Below are 17,768 nucleotides of genomic sequence, written 5' to 3'. Positions count from 1 at the left end.
CTTGGGTTTCGGCTGAATACCCCGTTCATTGCCACCGGGAATAGCGTTACCGCTATGACGGATCCCTGGGGCACTCCAGTTTCCTCGGGGAACGGATCCAAGCGAGTGTTCCCCACAGTCACCTGGAAGGTACGATTAAGGAGGAAATTCCGTACAAAATGTGTGATGTGACCTTCCAGGCCCCAGCCGATGAGCTGCCTGATGACACCAGGTTTCCATGTCCTGTTGAACGCCGTTGAAATACCATGGGAGGCTAACTCCGCATGGTGACCGTTGTCCTGGGCATCCTTAAGTACTTTCTCGAGGGCTGTAAAGTAAGTGGAGGACCGTGTCCTTACCGAAACGCATGCTGCCGTTCGTTAAGGAGGCCGTTAGACTCCAGGAACTGCCTAAGACGACGATTTACCATTCTCTCCATCATTTCTGCCGCGCAGCAAGTGAGCGCAATCGGCCTAAAGGAGGAGGCTTCTTCACTCGCCGTGTTATTCTTCGGAATGGGTACTACCAAGCTTTGTTTCCAGAGGTCCGGATACGAGTCAGTGAGCCATAGATCGTTGAAGAGGGCGAGTAGCCTCGGTTTTTCCGTCGAGGGAAAGGTTTTTTTTTATCACCGGGTATCCAATCTCGTCCGGCCCGGCAGATTTACCACTACTGCTGCCGAGGGAAAACTGAAGCTCCCGGAAGGCAAGAGCTTCGTTGATCTGGAGAGCAGGAACTTCGGGTGGATTTTGCAAGTCGCAAATACTGCTTACTTGATGTTCTTGGTGAAGTAATACTTTACAAAAAAGTACATCTTTGTTTCAAAGGTATACAGTCAAATATTCTACCTTGTATTTAAGACCCTTCTCCAGCATCCCAACCAGTAGTTAAAGCAATGTTGTCTATAGGCATTCTGATCCTGTCTCGGTAACATCGATTTCTTTCAGCATAAGTTTTCGGCTGCATCTTTGGAGATTTGTCCGCTTTCAGTTCCTTTGCGCGCTTGTATTGTGTAGCCAAATGCTGCGACATGGCTATATCGATAAGCTCGTAAACAATTTCTCAAATATAACTTACTTCGCACTACATTTATAGAAATTTGAAGAGATTGAACTGCCCATTAATTTTGGTGTTCGGAAATTAAATCTGTGTTAGGGAAAACACATCAATCACAGAATTTGAGAATACCGGACGGTACCTATGTTTATGCTTTTTGATGTAAATTTTAAGCCCCTGATATTAAGGAAAATTCGGGAAGAATTTTATTGCATCAAAAAGGCAATCGATGATAATTTAAATTATTACAATTGCACATTCGTGCAATTTTCAATAGTGACCTTTGAAAATTAATAGTCTTAATTTTAACAGATTTTTAGAAAAATTTCCTGTCGATTGGCGGATTAAGAATTAAAATCCATCATTTATGGATCAAAATAAAACCACTTTCATGCCACGACCGACTTTGGTTTTTGAAATTGTACCCCCAATGTTGCATTAAAAGTACATGGTATGTTAGATTTATACTTTTGGGAACTGACATCCGTTCGATGTCTCCTTGACAAATCTCGCGTCACTTTTCAAATAGACCAATCTACGTTGATCGATTCTCTTTATCGACTCTCTCTTTTGTTGATAATTTGGCTGCATTCATATTTCGGGCTAATTCTTCTACATAGAAAACTAAAAGAAACTATTATTGAGCGTATTAGGTAATAATACCAGCTGAACACGTTTTTGGAGCCGAGTTATTAACGAAAGAGAGAATTGACGAAGGGAATCGATCAATGTAGATTGGTCTATTTGAAGGGTAACGCGAGAAGTGTCTACCAAATACTATTTAACAAATTTATGGTGGTCCTGTTATGTCGTGATGGTTGAGTAATGCTGAGTTATTAAGGTGTTTTTTCGCAGATAACGCTGACGAGCTGTATGTTGTTTGGATAGCAGCTGACGACGAGCAACTGAAATCCGATCAGTAGCGGTTCAACTTCTTCCTCCTTCTTCGGCGAATGGACTGGAGTGAATTCGATTTTTAAATCTGTGTTAGGGAAAGCGCTTTTCGCATTGAATCGGTGATAATTTTCATTATTATAGCAACAGTTGGAAATTCATGCATTTTTCAATAGTTACCTTTTGAAAATTGATAAAGTGTTCATTTTAGAAGATTTAAAGATGACATTATGACATATGAAATTAATATCCATCCGCTATTGACAGAGTTAAAAGTTGTCAAAACCTGACCACTTTTCGTAACGTGGTCGATTTTGGCTTTTAGAAATTTCACACCCCAAAAGACGTTATCCTACGTCAAAAAAACTCTTCCTTTTAGCGTAGGTGGTGACTTGGGTGGTCCTCTTGATTTCAAAATAATAACAATTCTTTGTTTTTAATGGCTTAAAGGAAGGTATGTGTCAATAAAGTAATATATAATTTAAATGCAAGCAAACCGGGCTTAAGAAATCAAAATGAACATCTTTCTACACAGCTTTAAAAAGTAGTGTAAATTTCCGTTACTACGATGCACATAAATGGATCGTCATATATCATACAAGTTTAGATTATAGATTGTGTAAATTTATGAGACATGTCATGCAATATTCCATATATTGTATGCAACTGTCCAATTGTTTGCAACATTTCTTGCAAGCTGCTAGTTTACGTGAAAAGGAAGTTTACATGTATGAATGTTTGCATGCATGGATGTTTACATCGCCAGTAAAATTCAGAATTTTTTGGTGTGTATATTGTGTTTAGATCGGGTTGTTCTGAAAAAAACAGTTGTTTTGCTCTAACTTTTTATTTCGAATTTATGTTGAGAACTTTTTCCGAAGGATTTCAAGAACATGTGAAGACGCATACCTTGAAGGTTGTAATTTGCAGATATTGTTTTACAATAGTTATGACGTTTTTTGTGTAGATTAATATTTTAGTATATGCGGAAAACTGTTGTTCATGTTTGCTTCTTTTGAAGAAAAGTGTCAAAGTAGATTGTTTCTACACAAAAATCATCATAACTTTGGTAAAACAACAACCTTCAAAAGATGAGTCCTCTTATGTTCTTGAAGTCCTTCTAAGATGGTGCTCTTATTGAAATAGAAATAAAAAAGTAGAAGGGTCTGTGCCTAGGGGCACGAACGGAAGCTTGACGTAGGACCGCTAGTGGACGGAACAAAGGTGTGCTGGTGGTTGCCTCCAGAATCCAGGGGGATGGAGAGCTTTGTCCAGCTGAGGCACCAGACGTTTCTGGACGGGGACCGGATTTCACCCGTGGATTTGCTTGACCGTGTTGCGTAGCCCGAATAGGCGGGAGTGTTTTCCTTCTTCCGTCCTGGTTGGCTTCTTGTGGACGCCTACTTTCGGATCCGCTTGAAATCATCGCGTTTGAGGCACTGTTTGTCGGACCCTTGATGAGCTCCACCACAGTTGGCGCATTTGCACCTTTCCGACTCGTCGACAACGCACCCGAAGGGGACATGATTTTGGGCACATTTGCTACAGCTCGGCTTGATGTAGCAGCTTAGGGTGCCGTGCCCGAAATTCAGGCAACGCTGACACTGGGTGACGTCGTGACGGCCGCACGGTATGGCTCCAATTGAACAATGATAGAGTTGTTGGAGCGGATAGCCTTCACACCAAAAAATTCTGAATTTTACTGGCGATGTAAACATCCATGCATGCAAACATTCATACATGTAAACTTCCTTTTCACGTAAACTAGCAGCTTGCAAAAAATGTTGCAAACAAAAGTGGACAGTTGCATACAATATATGGAATATTGCGTGACATGTCTCATAAATTTACACGATCTATAATCTAAACTTGTATGATATATGACGCTCCATTTATGTGCATCATAGTAACGGAAATTTACACTACATTTTTTTAGCTGTGTTCAACGCATTGAATGTCAAAGTTCCCTTCTGGAAATGCACCAGGACAAGGCAATCCGGATACGTTTTAACGTTATCCGGAAGACTGCGATTGGGGCTAGCTTGTAACGGTCCTTCTTCGATCGACTTGGGGTCAAAGTTCGGTAATTCCCTGATGATATTCCGCCCTGGAATTCTTCAGGTACTTCACGGTTGCTTCATATTCCGCTTTGGTACGCAGCATCACCTTGGTGCCGATCCTGCTCAGCTTGAATTCAGCTGCAACGCCCAGCGATGTGAGATCGCCAATAAGCGTGCTGAGTGAAACTTTCATCACCACCAGTGGAGGAAGCTTAACTTTTGCCACACTCGGGACGGCAGAATTTTCATGGTCGACGGTAACGCCAAATTCACCGATGCCGCTGACGTTCGTCATGGTGTAACGGCCACTCGCACCATCGGACTGGTCCTGATTCTTCTTCCTTTTCTTCGTCCGCCACCTTCGCTGGTGGGGCATTCCCAACATCGGTAGGGAAGAGTAGCGTACCTATTTGTGATAGGTACGCACGAGCTACCTTCAACACTGTTCTTCACTTTTACGGAGCTTGCTCCGGGAGCGCTGCCTTCCCATCCCACGATGCGACCGGCACTACGACGTGAACAAACGCGCAACTCGAACAACTCGACTGAGCGAATACACTACTCGAGTTTCAGATGGAACCATGGATATGTCCATCAACTGCGATCCTCGTGAATATCGACTGTTCTATGTTGGCGAGCGTTTTTTTTATCGCTGCTTTTCTCCTCCCTTCCTTTAATAGGTGAAATGGTGAGCCGTCAACCGAGCATTGAGCTCGCTCATGTGAGCTTGCTCAATGTGTCGTGTGTTCGACTTGCACTCTATCGTTGCGTCCGTGTTTGGGATTTTTTGTTTCATGTCTGTATTTTGATTTTTTTTTAAATGTGACCCCCAGTATAGAAATTAAAGACGTAGTCTTACGTTGAAAATTAGCGCAAAAAAACTGTTTTAAAAGAGTCACCCTAACTAATTATATTACTGAACATCAACAGGCGTTATTTGTCCCAATGATGTAACTTAAACTAAACATTAAAAGTACTAAAACAAAACATCAAAAAGTACATAGATAGTCATCTCGTAAGAAAAAAGGAACATTACTAAACAAACTAAACTGACCTAGAAAAAAACGAACTAAACCTCCGGCGAAGCAGCTGGCGAGTCAGGTCAAAATCAAACAGTGCGGAGGCCCTATTGAAGAGTCTCTCTAAACCACCGATTGCACCGAACATGCTATAATTAGTTCGCTGTATGGGCAGGCGCAGCATTGAATGATTCCGTAGGGCTCAGGGTTGAACATTGATGTCAATTTGCTCAAGGAGGACAGGGCAATCGGTGCGTCCTTTGCAAAATATCCGCAATTAGCAATGCCCTTCCTGTATCTCTTCGGACCGACAGGCAATCGGAAGGGATCCGTCCACGGCAGTTTACGTAGCGCATATCTCAGGAACCGTCGCTGAACAGACTCAACTCATTCGACACCGTTGTTGTAGTGAGGAGTCCAGACAACCAAGCAGTATTCTAATATGGAGCGAGACAAGGAGCAGTACAACGATTTAAGGCAGTAGATATCCGTGAAGTCTTTGGCAATCCTGAAGATAAACCCTAGAATTCTGGAAGCTTTGTCGACGGCGTGCGAGATGTGCTGCTTGAAAAAGAGTTTTGTATCCAGAATCACGCCTAGGTCCTTAATTTGGCTGACGCGCTTAATTTCAGTGCCTAACTAAACATACTTGAACATAATAGTCTCTTTCTTGCGCGAAAAAGAGATAACCGAGCATTTGGACGGGTTAACCTCCATACGATTCAGAATACACCAATCAGCAAAAGCATTCAGCTGACGTTGAAGGAAGCAACAGTCTTCAATTGAGTGAATTCGGAGGTAGAGTTTAACGTCATCTGCGTAAGATAATCGTGGTCCCTCAATTACCAGATTTACGTCGTTGAAATAAATCAGGAAAATCAGCGGTCCCAGGTGACTACCGTGGGGTATGCCGTATGTGGCAGCGAACGTACGGGACTGGTGATCACCAATGACAACAGTGAGATAGCGATCGGTGAGTTACGACTGAAACCATTGCAAAAGGCAGCTATGGATACCAAGCCTGTCTAGTTTAGCGATTGATATGCGGTGATTCAATTTATCGAAGGCAGCAGATAAGTCAGTATAAATGACATCCGTTTGAGCACGATCCAACATACTGTTAGAGATGTAGGAAGTAAGGCACAGCAAGTTAGTGGCAGTGGAGCGACCAGCCATGAAATCATGCTGGTCGATACTAATATACGGCTTACAGTGAGCAAGTAACGGTTCCATAACAACGAGTTCGAACAATTTAGCAACAGCGCTAAGCGAAGTAATGCCACGTTGGCAACTACGTCCTGTTTGCTGCCTTTCTTCTGTACTGGAAACATGTGCGCTAGCTTCTAACAGGACGGGAAAACACCGACGTCCACAGACCGTTGAAAAACGTGCAGCAGTGGAGACAGCAAACTGTCCAAGTGCGTTTTGAAGAACGCCGATGGAATTCCGTCAGGACCCGGATTGTACGACGACTTGAGTTTCGAGGAAGCCCTGAAAAACATCTCGGGATTGATGTCAATTCTGCTCATGGTTTGGCCAGAGAGTTGTACGTAACTTGCGCCAGTCGGGCATGGACGTCACTCAGTCTCTCGTCCGTGAGGACACTAGCACATTTTTCAGAGAACAGCTGACAGATATCTTGCGTAGATGAGGCCACGTTGATATGTTGAAGAGATATAAGTTGTTTGAATTTAAATTAATTTCAACTTTGTACAAACAAGTAATCCTCCTAACCTAGTAAATAAAAAAGTTTAAAAAAGATGTATAAGGAAGGCCTCCGTAGATATTACCTGAACTAAAACGAAGATCTTTACTTGTAAACAAACTCTCTTGAAGGTGTCAAACCTCTATAGTGCATATTTTTCGAGATATCAATTTCCGACCATAGTGGGGTGTTGTGTATTTTGCATTGTCTAGTGTGAGGAGTTCAGTATGTGCAACCTCAGGTTTAACCATTCACTTAGGGGAATTGACTAAAGCCACTGAAGTCATATGAGCTTTTGAAATGACGGCTTCATCGATACGATTGCCTTTAATCGTCAGCCTGATGATGGCAAATTGTTATTCTAGAAACAAATTTCACGTTTACGCAAAACCATTACACGAAAGACATACTTACACGCATCTGTGACGAGGTGTCTCGCCATCTCCATTAAGCTCGCGAAACCACGTTTATTGCTACCGGCAAACTTTCAAACGACAACATCCCAACGAGAAAGTAAGTATTATGTGCCCACTACCGCCAGGTGGTCTTGATGGCAAAATGTCGTCTTCTAGCGCTTTATTTCGAGTCATTTTACGCTCGGCTTCACTTTCGCTGAAAGCTTTTCGCTATTTTCCGAATCTTATCCAGCCCAGCAAGACTGCGGGTATTGATTTTTCGGAACATTTGAATAGTTTTGAACTTATTAATGCTGATGTGATGAAATCATTGCAAACTTTGAAACGATCTGATATCGAGTTATGATTTATTTCAACTTTCACTCGTTCCAAGCGCTCGGCTGCCGGAGGAATAACATTCTTGAATTATAACAACATTCTGCTTCTGCTCGAAAACTTGCGTGCCACCGCAGCATAAACTGTACGTCAATGCTTTGAATGGGTACAGTGTGGCTAATAAAACATTTTATAGCTTTTTACAATGCAAAAAGAGAAATGGCTTCACTAGCGGTGGAGTTGTTTCAGTTTATGGTATGATTTTAGGTGTGGGTAGGTGCCTCGTTAGAAGTTAAATCATTTAACGGTTGAATAATTAAGTCTTACCTTCAGTTCAGCAGGTTTTCATCAAGTTCCAAGGGAAAACAAAATCATCTCTGTCGCCATATTGTGTGGATTCTCGGTTGTTTCAACTGAATGCTTTCAACCTTGCTAGATTTGTTCTATTCGTTCGTCATCGTTATTATACAGCCAAATAAAAAAAATCCTCGCTCATTCCACCTAGAACAGCACGTGAATATACCTCAATTAATTTCACTGACGCCAATTATCCAATCATGCACTGTTCCAACTGCTGCTGGTTGCAGGTCCCCTTGCCTTGCACTCAATTCGTTGAAGTCGTACCACTTGTCGTCGTCGTCGATGACTTCGTCTCTTCAGAGGTTAGGGTTTCTGCAAATACAGTCACAAACAGAAGCAACATAGAAGAAAAAAAAAGAGTAAGAGAGAGTGAGTGCAAAAAAGTTAATTTAATAAAAAAATTCAATTTTCGTATACTTTCACCGGTCGTTGGCGTGTGCACTTTTTGCCGTTTACTGCTGTTTGCAAACAACCATCCCACCAACCCTTTTTCAACCCCGGATCGGAAAATTGAAAACCAAGGACCATCATCGTTACCACACCGCACCGACAACCGACTGCCGACCGACCTAGAGCGAGAGACGGAAACGGCAGACTTCATCCACCGTGCCACCGAAAAGGAGGACAAATTTCCCAGCAACAAAAGTTCAAACGACCTTTCGGCAGCCATAATTTCTGGGCTCACGAGTGGAAAAGTGAAAGGAACTGTAGTGAGTCAGTGGTGAGGGAAATTTCACCTCACCCACCGGCCTTCGTCAAGCGTTTCTTAGCCGTGTGATTCTGGAAGTGAGAGGTGTGTGTGTGTGTGTGTGTGTGTGTGTGTGTGTGTGTGTGTGTGTGTGTGTGTGTGTGTGGAAATTATGCTTTTTTAGTTTTTGCGATTTCAGAAGATTGATTGGATATTTCGTCGGGACAAAATCTTCATTAAGATAAGCTCACATTGTGCTCTCTTATTCAGCATCTTAATTAGTTTAAAAGAAAAGGACAAATGCTCGAATATTTCCTCAACACAAAGCATCAATTTCCATTATCAGTATCTTTTATCCAAAACAAACAATTTATAGTCCATTATCGCCCTTCAAGTCTGGATCAAGATCCACCGCCTCATTCAAATCAGCTTAGAAAAATGTCCAATCCTTAATCTAATCAGGCTCATTTCTCGCAATGTATAATGCTTCATTCTTTCAACCAAGACCCCTCTTTGTTCGCACCCACTCCAAGTGAGTTTTTCATCTTTCGCCAATTTCCACTTCCAAACCACCACTGACGGTTCGTTGCCGGCCTAATATTCGTTAGTCTGTATACCACAGTCCGCCAACCCGACCGAGGTGGTCCTCCGGGACCGCCCAAACGACCGACCTACCGGTTGGTATCAGGCGTCTCCATCAAGATGACGTGATTACATGATCTTTTCAGTTTCGTTTCCGATTGGAGCGGAGATGGACGCCGCCGAATCACCGAGAGTGGCAAAAATTGAATTATTGTCGGCGCAAATTTAATTCAATTTGGGATTTACGGTTGCTTGACTCGAAACATCATCACCGTTACTGAATGGCCCGATGCCATGCTATTTTCTTGCCTTTTTTCTTTCGTGCTTTGTGGAGGGGAGACATTTTGTACTTTCATTGATGGTTGTGTGGGTGTTTTTTTTTTCACTGATCCTTTGGGTTCCAGGTTTGAGCATGAATAGATATACCGGAAGCGAGTGCCTTCACCGTCGTCGTCGTTTGGCCCGTGTTCGCTTTGGTGAAGAAAAGTCTCCCACCATCGCCGAATGATTGGGAAGTGTGCGTATTCCTATATAAATCATCAAGCCAAATGAATTGGCTCAGTCCGTCCGAAAGTAGGTACCTATCGCTGCGAGTGGTGGCACGGGTGAAGCAGAAAACGCATTTATGCTTCGTTTCACAAAGTCACGCGATCATCGCTCCTGCTTTCATTTAGCTGAAGGTGCCTTCACCTCCCACGGGGTTGGTAGTGGGACCGGCTGGAGTTCTATTAGTGGGAATAAACATTTCCACGCTGTTAAGGGGGAATAAATGTCATTACCTTTCGTTAAATTGCTATACTGGTGTTGAGTTGTGGCTTGTTCTGTTGATGAACTACTAACAACCATGGTTCGCTTTGTTCGGGCAATGGACTGTGGGTTGCACGAGAATTTCGACTAAATTTGAAATTGGTAAATTACACAAATTAAATTTGGCTGTCAAGTGGGTCAGTTAACACTGCTTTGCTGCGGAAAGTACAGAACAGCTGATATTGAATTATGGATATGTTGGATTTTATTAAATGTACAGAAGTCTCTATTTCAGTATTTATTACGGAGCTGTTCGGAATCAGCTTCAAGGATTGTAGAAGGTCCGGAAAGTTTGGGACACGTTTGAAAGATGCTAAACAAGCCTATTTAATTTAATGATGCATCTTTCGTTTATTCGTACCAAAACCATCTTAAACCATTTCAGGCGTTAATAACCTAAGTAGTATCTCGACGCCCTTAACTTCATTAGCGTGGCTTCAAACCTTCGAAGTAGAATTTTATTAAAATACAACTGAATATTCTCCAAGCTTGTTATGTGCTGCTTTGACTCAATCTTTGTAGATTGAGCATGAGCTTGAGCATGATTGACCGCCCACGGTTGCTACTCTGTTATTGCCAGATCAGTTGTAATTACACAGAGAAGCAATGGACGATGCTTGGGACTAGCAATCATCCTCAATGTGTAAAAACTGGTGATCTAAATCTAGGCAACACCAGCGCCGGCCGCGCCCGAACACAGGTCAGAAAGAATTGGGTAGCAATGTGTTGACGCTTTGATGGAAGCCGAGAACACCTCTGCACTTTCACGAGAAATCACTGGGATATTGGGTAAGAGGGTTGGGATTGCAGCAAGTTTCGTTTTGGTAAACGATAAGCTAAATTGATGCCCTAACGATCATATAACGCAAAAGAGCTTGGAATTAAACCCATGATATTCTGCTCAGTAAGCAAACGAGCTCCTTTTATTACAACCAGTGTTGGGAAAATATCAAAAATTCAAATCTCACCCACGCCCAAGATCACGCTTGATTTTCGTAAACAACTCTCAGCATGATTTTTGCACGTTGTGGATAGTCTTGCAATATCAAAGGAGCTTGTAAAATCAATATCAAGCATGATATTTTGTTCCAATATCACGCGTGATATTACGAGCGCATGAGAACGGGAAAATATCAATTGATGTCTGATTTTGCCAACACTGATTACAACACACCAATGATCAATTTATTGTTATTCCAAAGAATTCACATTAACAATTTAAGCAATTAACGAATCTTGAATGTGGAGGGGCTTGAGATTAAACTCATGATCAGGCCCGTAGCCAGCATTTGGTTTCGGGGGGAGCTAATTTTATGACATAAAAACTTCAATGATTTATAAAATGTGCGCCTAACTGAATATCGATTGATACACTGTTTTTTTTTACCTTAACCAAAATCGTTCAAAATCATGTATCATTATTTATTTTATTTTTTTAATAATTCGTTTTAATATGTGATTGGAATTTTTAATGCACCATCAGAATGTAAAATAATAATTTTTCAAACTCTTTAATACGCAGTTATGAGAAAAGTTAAACAAATGTATGCAATTCAAGAAAATATTTGTAGTTTTAATTGTTTTCTGTTGGTAATGATGATCAAGATTTGCATTCTGTTAAGAAAGACAAAAATTTGTTACATATTTTTTAAAACATAATTATTTTAATATTTTAATGGTGTTGGATCGTAAAATCACCGGCAAACATCCCTCGATGCAGTGGTAGCAATGTGATCCACACGAAACACGAACAGCGAATATTGTTGCCTTCATCATTCTGTATGTTTTTAAGTTTTTGTTTTAACATCACTGTATTTTTGTTTTGTTTTTGAATTGATCGTTATTCTGTGATATTTTGTATTGTTCCAGTTAGCTATATAAGTGCAAATATTTAATGCAATTAGATTAAGTTTGAATTTGACTTCCGATAAGGGTGCTGCCTGAAAGAGGTAATAAATAGTGAATGAGAAATGTATTCTTTTACTTCATTTGAATCAGTTGCCGATCTCCAAACTGCTGTCCAAAAATCTGAGCAACAAATTAAACACAACGTAGAGCCATATCCTGGACATTATACCTACCTTACCTTACCAATCAGGCTAAGGCCTTGTTGTCCTCTGCTGTCCGAAGAAGTCGTCTCCACTCTACTCGATCCATGGCCACAGTTCGCCAGCCTCGTAGTCTGCGAAGGGTCCGCAGGTCACCTTCTACTTGGTCGATCCACCTTGCCCGCTGCGCGCCTCTTCTTCTTGTTCCTGTTGGGTCGCTTTCTAGAACCATTTTCACTGGGTCGTCGTGCGGCATTCTTACGACGTGCCCAGCCCACCGTAGTCGCCAAATTTTTGCAATGTGGACGATGGATGGTTCTCCCAGCAGCTGGTGCAATTCGTGGTTCATTCGCCTCCTCCACGTTCCGTCATCCATCTGCATTCCACCGTAGATGGTACGCAACACCTTCCGTTCGAAAACACCAAGGGCGCGTTGGTCCTCCACGAGCATAGTCCAGGTCTCGTGGCCGTAAAGGACCACCGGTCTAATCAGCGTCTTGTAGACAGTCAACTTCGTGCGGCGGCGAATTTTATTCGACCGGAGCGTCCTCCGGAGTCCAAAGTAGGCACGATTCCCTGCCATAATGCGTCTTTGAATTTCTCTGCTGGTATCATTTTCGGCGGTCACCAGTGAGCCCAAGTACACGAACTCATCGACCACCTCGATTTCGTCACCGTCAATCTGAACTCGGGGTGGGAGGCTAACATTGTCTTCCCTAGAACCTCTTGCTTTCATATATTTTGTCTTTGATGCGTTGATGGCAAGTCCAATCCGTCTAGCTTCAGCCTTCAGTCTGATGTACGTTTCCGCCATCATCTCAAAGTTCCGTGCCATAATGTCAATGTCATCGGCGAAACCAAGGAGCTGGATGGACTTCCTGAATATCGTGCCACTCGTGTCTATCCCAGCTCTTCTGATCACACCTTCTAACGCGATGTTGAACAGCAGACACGAAAGTCCATCACCCTGCCGTAACCCCCTTCGAGATTCAAAGGGACTCGAGAGTGTCCCCGATACTCGAACAACGCACGTCACTCGATCCATCGTCGCCTTGACCAATCGCGTCAGTTTATCCGGAAATCCGTACTCGTGCATAATCTGCCATAGCTGATCTCGATCGATTGTGTCGTATGCGGATTTGAAATCGATGAACAAATGATGTGTGGGCACGTTGTATTCGCGGCATTTCTGCAGAACCTGCCGAATCGCGAAAATTTGGTCCGTGGTAGCGCGGGCACCCATGAATCCCGCCTGGTATTGCCCCACGAACTCTCTTGCATATGGTGACAGACGGCGGCATAGAATTTGGGAGAGTACCTTGTAGGCGGCGCTCAGCAGTGTGATCGCGCGGTAGTTGCAGCAATCCAACTTGTCGCCCTTTTTGTAGATTGGACATACGACACCTTCCATCCACTCCTCCGGTAATATCTCCTCCTCCCAAATCTTGGCAATTACCCAGTGCAGCGCTCTAGCCAGTGCTTCACCACCGTATTTCAATAGCTCACTTGGTAGTTGATCTACACCAGTTGCTTTGTTGTTCTTCAGCCGACCGATCTCCTCCTCAACTTCTTGAAGATCAGGGGCCGGTAGCCTGTCGTCTTCTGCGCGTGCTCCAAGGTCTGTTGCCGTGCCACCTTCGTTTTCTGCTGCTTCACCGTTGAGGTGCTCGTCATAGTACTGCTTCCACCTCTCAATCACCTCACACTCGTTCGTGAGAAGGTTACCGTCCAAGTCCTTGCACAAATCGGCTTGCGGCACGTAGCCTTTGCGCGAACTATTTAGCTTCTCGTAGAACTTCCGTGTGTCGTTTACGCGGTACAGATTTTCCATCGCCTCGCGATCTCGATCTTCCTGCTGACGCTTCTTCCTTCGGAAAACCGAGTTTTGTCTGTTCCGCGCTTGTCTGTATCGCTCCACATTCAATCTCGTGCGGTGTTGCAGCATTCTCGCCCGTGCTGCATTCTTCTCCTCTACTAACAGTTTGCATTCGCCGTCAAACCAGTCATTTCTTCGGTCCGGGATTGCAGTACCTAGTGCCGCTACAGCAGTACTACCTATGGCTGAACGGATGTCCCTCCAGCCATCTTCAAGAGAAGCTGCGCCAAGCTGCTCTTCCGTGGGTAGTGCAACTTCCAGCTGCTGCGCGTAGTCCTGGGCAACTCCGGTGTCCCGTAGTTGCTCAATGTTGGGTCGTGGCGTTCGACTTCGACGTGTGTTATGCACCGTCGAGAGTTTTGAGCGCATGCATACTGCAACTAGGTAGTGGTCCGAATCTATGTTCGCACTGCGGTACGTGCGGACGTTGATAATGTCGGAGAAGAATTTCCCGTCGATTAGAACGTGATCGATTTGGTTTTCTGTGTGTTGGTCAGGTGATCTCCAGGTGGCTTTGTGGATATCCTTGCGGGGGAAAAAGGTACTTCGAACTACCATACCCCAGGAGGCTGCAAAGTTCACGCATCGTTGGCCGTTGTCGTTCGATACGGCATGCAGGCTGTTTGGCCCGATTGCCGGTCTATACATTGCCTCCCGTCCTACCTGAGCGTTCATGTCGCCGATGACGATTTTGACGTCCCGTTGCGAACAGCCGTCGTACACCTGCTCCAGCTGCGCATAGAACGCTTCTTTCTCGTCGTCGGGTCTCCCTTCGTGTGGGCAGTGCACGTTGATGATGCTGTAGTTGAAGAAACGGCCCTTAATCCTCAACTTGCACATCCTCGCGTTGATCGGCTGCCAACCAATCACGCGTTGGCGCATCTTACCCAGCACTACAAAGCCGGTTCCCAGCTCGTTGGTGGTGCCACAGCTCTGGTAGAAAGTAGCCGCTCGATGCCCGCTTTTCCATACCTTTTGTCCTGTCCAGCAAAGTTCCTGCAGTGCTACGACTTCGAAGTTGCGTGGTTGAAGTTCGTCATTAACCTATCGCAACCCGGGAAGTCGAGCGATTTGCAGTTCCATGTTCCGAGTTTCCAATCGTAGTCCTTATTTCGTCGCGTAGGTCTGTGCCGATTGTTCCGATCCGTATTTCTTTCTTCGGTATTTGCAACTTTGTTTTTTTTCCAGGGCGGCTTGTTGGGCCTGCCCCAACCCCCTGTCTCGCCGGGGGACCATCGTGCACAGCTCTGTTTAGAGTCCCACGCTGGCACTAGGACGGTGATCAGCCGCTCCTAACATGGAGAACAGACGCCGTTTTGAGCCGCACCTCCATGGTGAGCAGACGCTCAGGTTTGGTGAAGCATTTCCTCTATCACCGTACTATGGTTACAGCGCCAGTGTTCGCGTCGCACCTCTTCACTTTATACCTGGTTATTACAAAAGCAATCTTCTAGCTTTACTCTAAGCAGTTAATTGATATTATAGCCAAGCCCGAAAGTCGCTGGTTTCCCATTAGTTTTAATTCGTTTCAGTGTGGAGAAAGATCTTTCCACACTGGCTGTAGTGACCGGTAGTGTCAACAAAATCTTCAACAAAACATTGATTGTTGGAAAAAATGTAGAGTCACATTTATCAAGCAGCCCAAATGCCTCAAAATTCTTGTTAATATTTATGGATGTCCGGCACCAGAGCTCGTATTCCACCTTTACCTGCAACCAGCCAGTGATGCAAAATATCATGACACTCACGTGACACTCGTCTTCGCATCAACCGACTATCGCTGACAGATCGTTTTGTCACGCTCTGAGAGTTAGAGCTATGGCAAACAACAATCACCAGTAATGGTCGCTGCTCACAAGCAAAACGTTACACTCGCTGCTGATCATGAAAAGCACAACGAAAACAGTGAAGAATTCTGCAGTACGATGATGAGAAAAAGCGAAGCGACAGAAGAAAATGAAAACAATGCCTACGCATTCCAAGTTCTTCTCGGTAGGTGCGACTGTGTGAGTTACAAACAAAGCAGGCAACATGAAACGGAAGCTGTTGGGCTCACTCACCAACACACTCAAATAAGCAAGCAAAGCAGCAACTGCTTCAAAACGAGCACAGATGAGTGTCGTGATTGTCGGGAATGACCAGATCGGTGATGGATCACAACAGAAGACGACATTCACCAGTTGCTTTTTACTTCTTTCGTCAACTTGATGGATGGTCAGCTTCGACGAGCACATTGATAGGAATGTACAAAGCGTTACTACCATCAACTGTTTGGCGATCGTGATTGTGATAGGTCGCAGCTCTGGCAACCACGCTGGTGAAATCACAGAGATAACAGTTAAGTTTGTCAATTTGGGATGACTCTCCAATATCTGTAAAAACAGGCAACAATATTTGGAACACCGGAAGGATATCATCATTTTTTGTGAAACGTCCCATCATGTTTTGGATCAATCCATTGAGTCATGGAATGAAAACTGCTCTTCGATAGTATTCCTCTGGTGTTTCTACTGATTGATTTGCACGTATTGTTTGCTTGGATGCACGTGGATGTAGTCGTAACTGCGCATTCGAAAACAGACATATGCAGCTTTGAGGTTGCATTAAAAATTTCAGCAAATTTTGCTTCAGCGTCAGCTCGTCTCTCCTTAAAAACCTGTATTATACTGTTCGCATGATTAAGAGCCGATATGAGGTCCACATATATAGATTGTAATCCTATTGAAAGTGGTTGTGTTGAAAGATCACATTGATGTAATAAATAAATAAGATGTTTGTATCCTTTTATAAACAGAAAATGCATACTTTGCCTGAAGAATAAACTTCTAATATTTAAATAAGTTTTTAGACCGGTCCTACTTTATACTGTGCCAATATGGTCTAGATCTTGCACTACCATGAAAAAAGAACTTCAAAGGATTAAGAACAAAGTTCTGAAGATGATTTTGAAATTGCCTCCCTGGTACAGTACTACCGAAGTACATAGAATTTTGAATGTTGTGACTTTAGAACAAATCTAGATAGAGCTGGAATTAGGGCGTATCAGCTTTTGTAAACAATGAATTCTCTCGTCGATTACTAGCAACTCAAGGCACCCCTACACAAATCAACTTATCCATCAGGTAGGGGAAGTCTTCCCCTATTCGATGGTAATGTTGATTTACCAGGAAGAGCCATGTCATTCGAAAAATCATCAAGAGAAGCCATTGTTTACAAAAGCTGTTATGCCCTAATTCCAGCTCTATCTAGAAATGTTCAACAAAATAATTAATCATTTTAGGGGAAAATCGTTGCAATCTTCAATTGCAACGATTAATTACCTTTATACATAGATAAGATATAGTTTTAGTTTTTAGTTTTGATGTGAATTGTTATACTGACATGCAGGTTTAGAAGACCTGTTTAAAATACTGAATTTCTAAGGCAGGAACAATGTAAAATCACTTAGATTTATATCATAAAAATTACAGCAGATAAGTTACTAGGTGGCTTGAGCACCTGGGTTAAAACGAAAAGTAATTTATTTTGAATTTTGAACAAATAAAGAGTTAAAATCTTAATAGAAACAATGTGTTACTCTTTATTAAATCCAATTGTACATATGGAAAGGTAAATAAATTAAGAAGTCATTTGTTGTAGAAACATTCTATTTTGTATGAAATCCTGCTTGAAAAAGAAGGGTACAGTGCGGATTGTGTTTAGAAGGCTACAAATTGGGTCTACACCCTAGTTCCTACGGAAGTGAAACGAGGCTGATCTTTCATAAAAACTCGATGGTCCCATGATCTTTAACAGAATCGCTGCAAACATAAATTGTTCATACACACTATATAGGTACAGCTCGAGTCTCATTTTAGAGGGGGCTATAGGCCTGAAGCTTCGTCCATAAATTATTTTAATATAAAATGAAAAATAAAAAAAAACCTTACCCAGGTAATGGACATCTATTACCTGTACAGTACA

The 17,768-nt window shown here is 43.0% G+C and overlaps 2 protein-coding genes across 3 annotated transcripts in view; both read right to left on the bottom strand.

The window, feature by feature from the left end:
- Positions 1-17,768, bottom strand: part of LOC135711029 (uncharacterized) — a 405,472-nt gene that overhangs the window by 205,485 nt on the left and 182,219 nt on the right. The window lies entirely within an intron of this gene.
- The window catches only part of LOC135711019 (leucine-rich repeat neuronal protein 2-like), a 451,318-nt gene that overhangs the window by 382,286 nt on the left and 51,264 nt on the right, over positions 1-17,768 (bottom strand). For both annotated transcript variants that reach the window (XM_065233760.1, XM_065233759.1), the window contains exon 2: positions 7,772-8,116. The gene's annotated coding sequence lies outside the window, so the exon portion shown is untranslated. The remainder of the gene's footprint in view (positions 1-7,771; positions 8,117-17,768) is intronic.

Source organism: Ochlerotatus camptorhynchus, unplaced genomic scaffold (genome assembly GCF_037179485.1).
Source record: "Ochlerotatus camptorhynchus isolate MF236.1 unplaced genomic scaffold, CSIRO-AGI_Acam_v1.1 ptg000416l, whole genome shotgun sequence".
Classification (NCBI taxonomy): domain Eukaryota; kingdom Metazoa; phylum Arthropoda; class Insecta; order Diptera; family Culicidae; genus Ochlerotatus; species Ochlerotatus camptorhynchus.
Note: the sequence above shows the minus strand (reverse complement) of the source record. Positions and strands in the feature narration are given on the sequence as shown.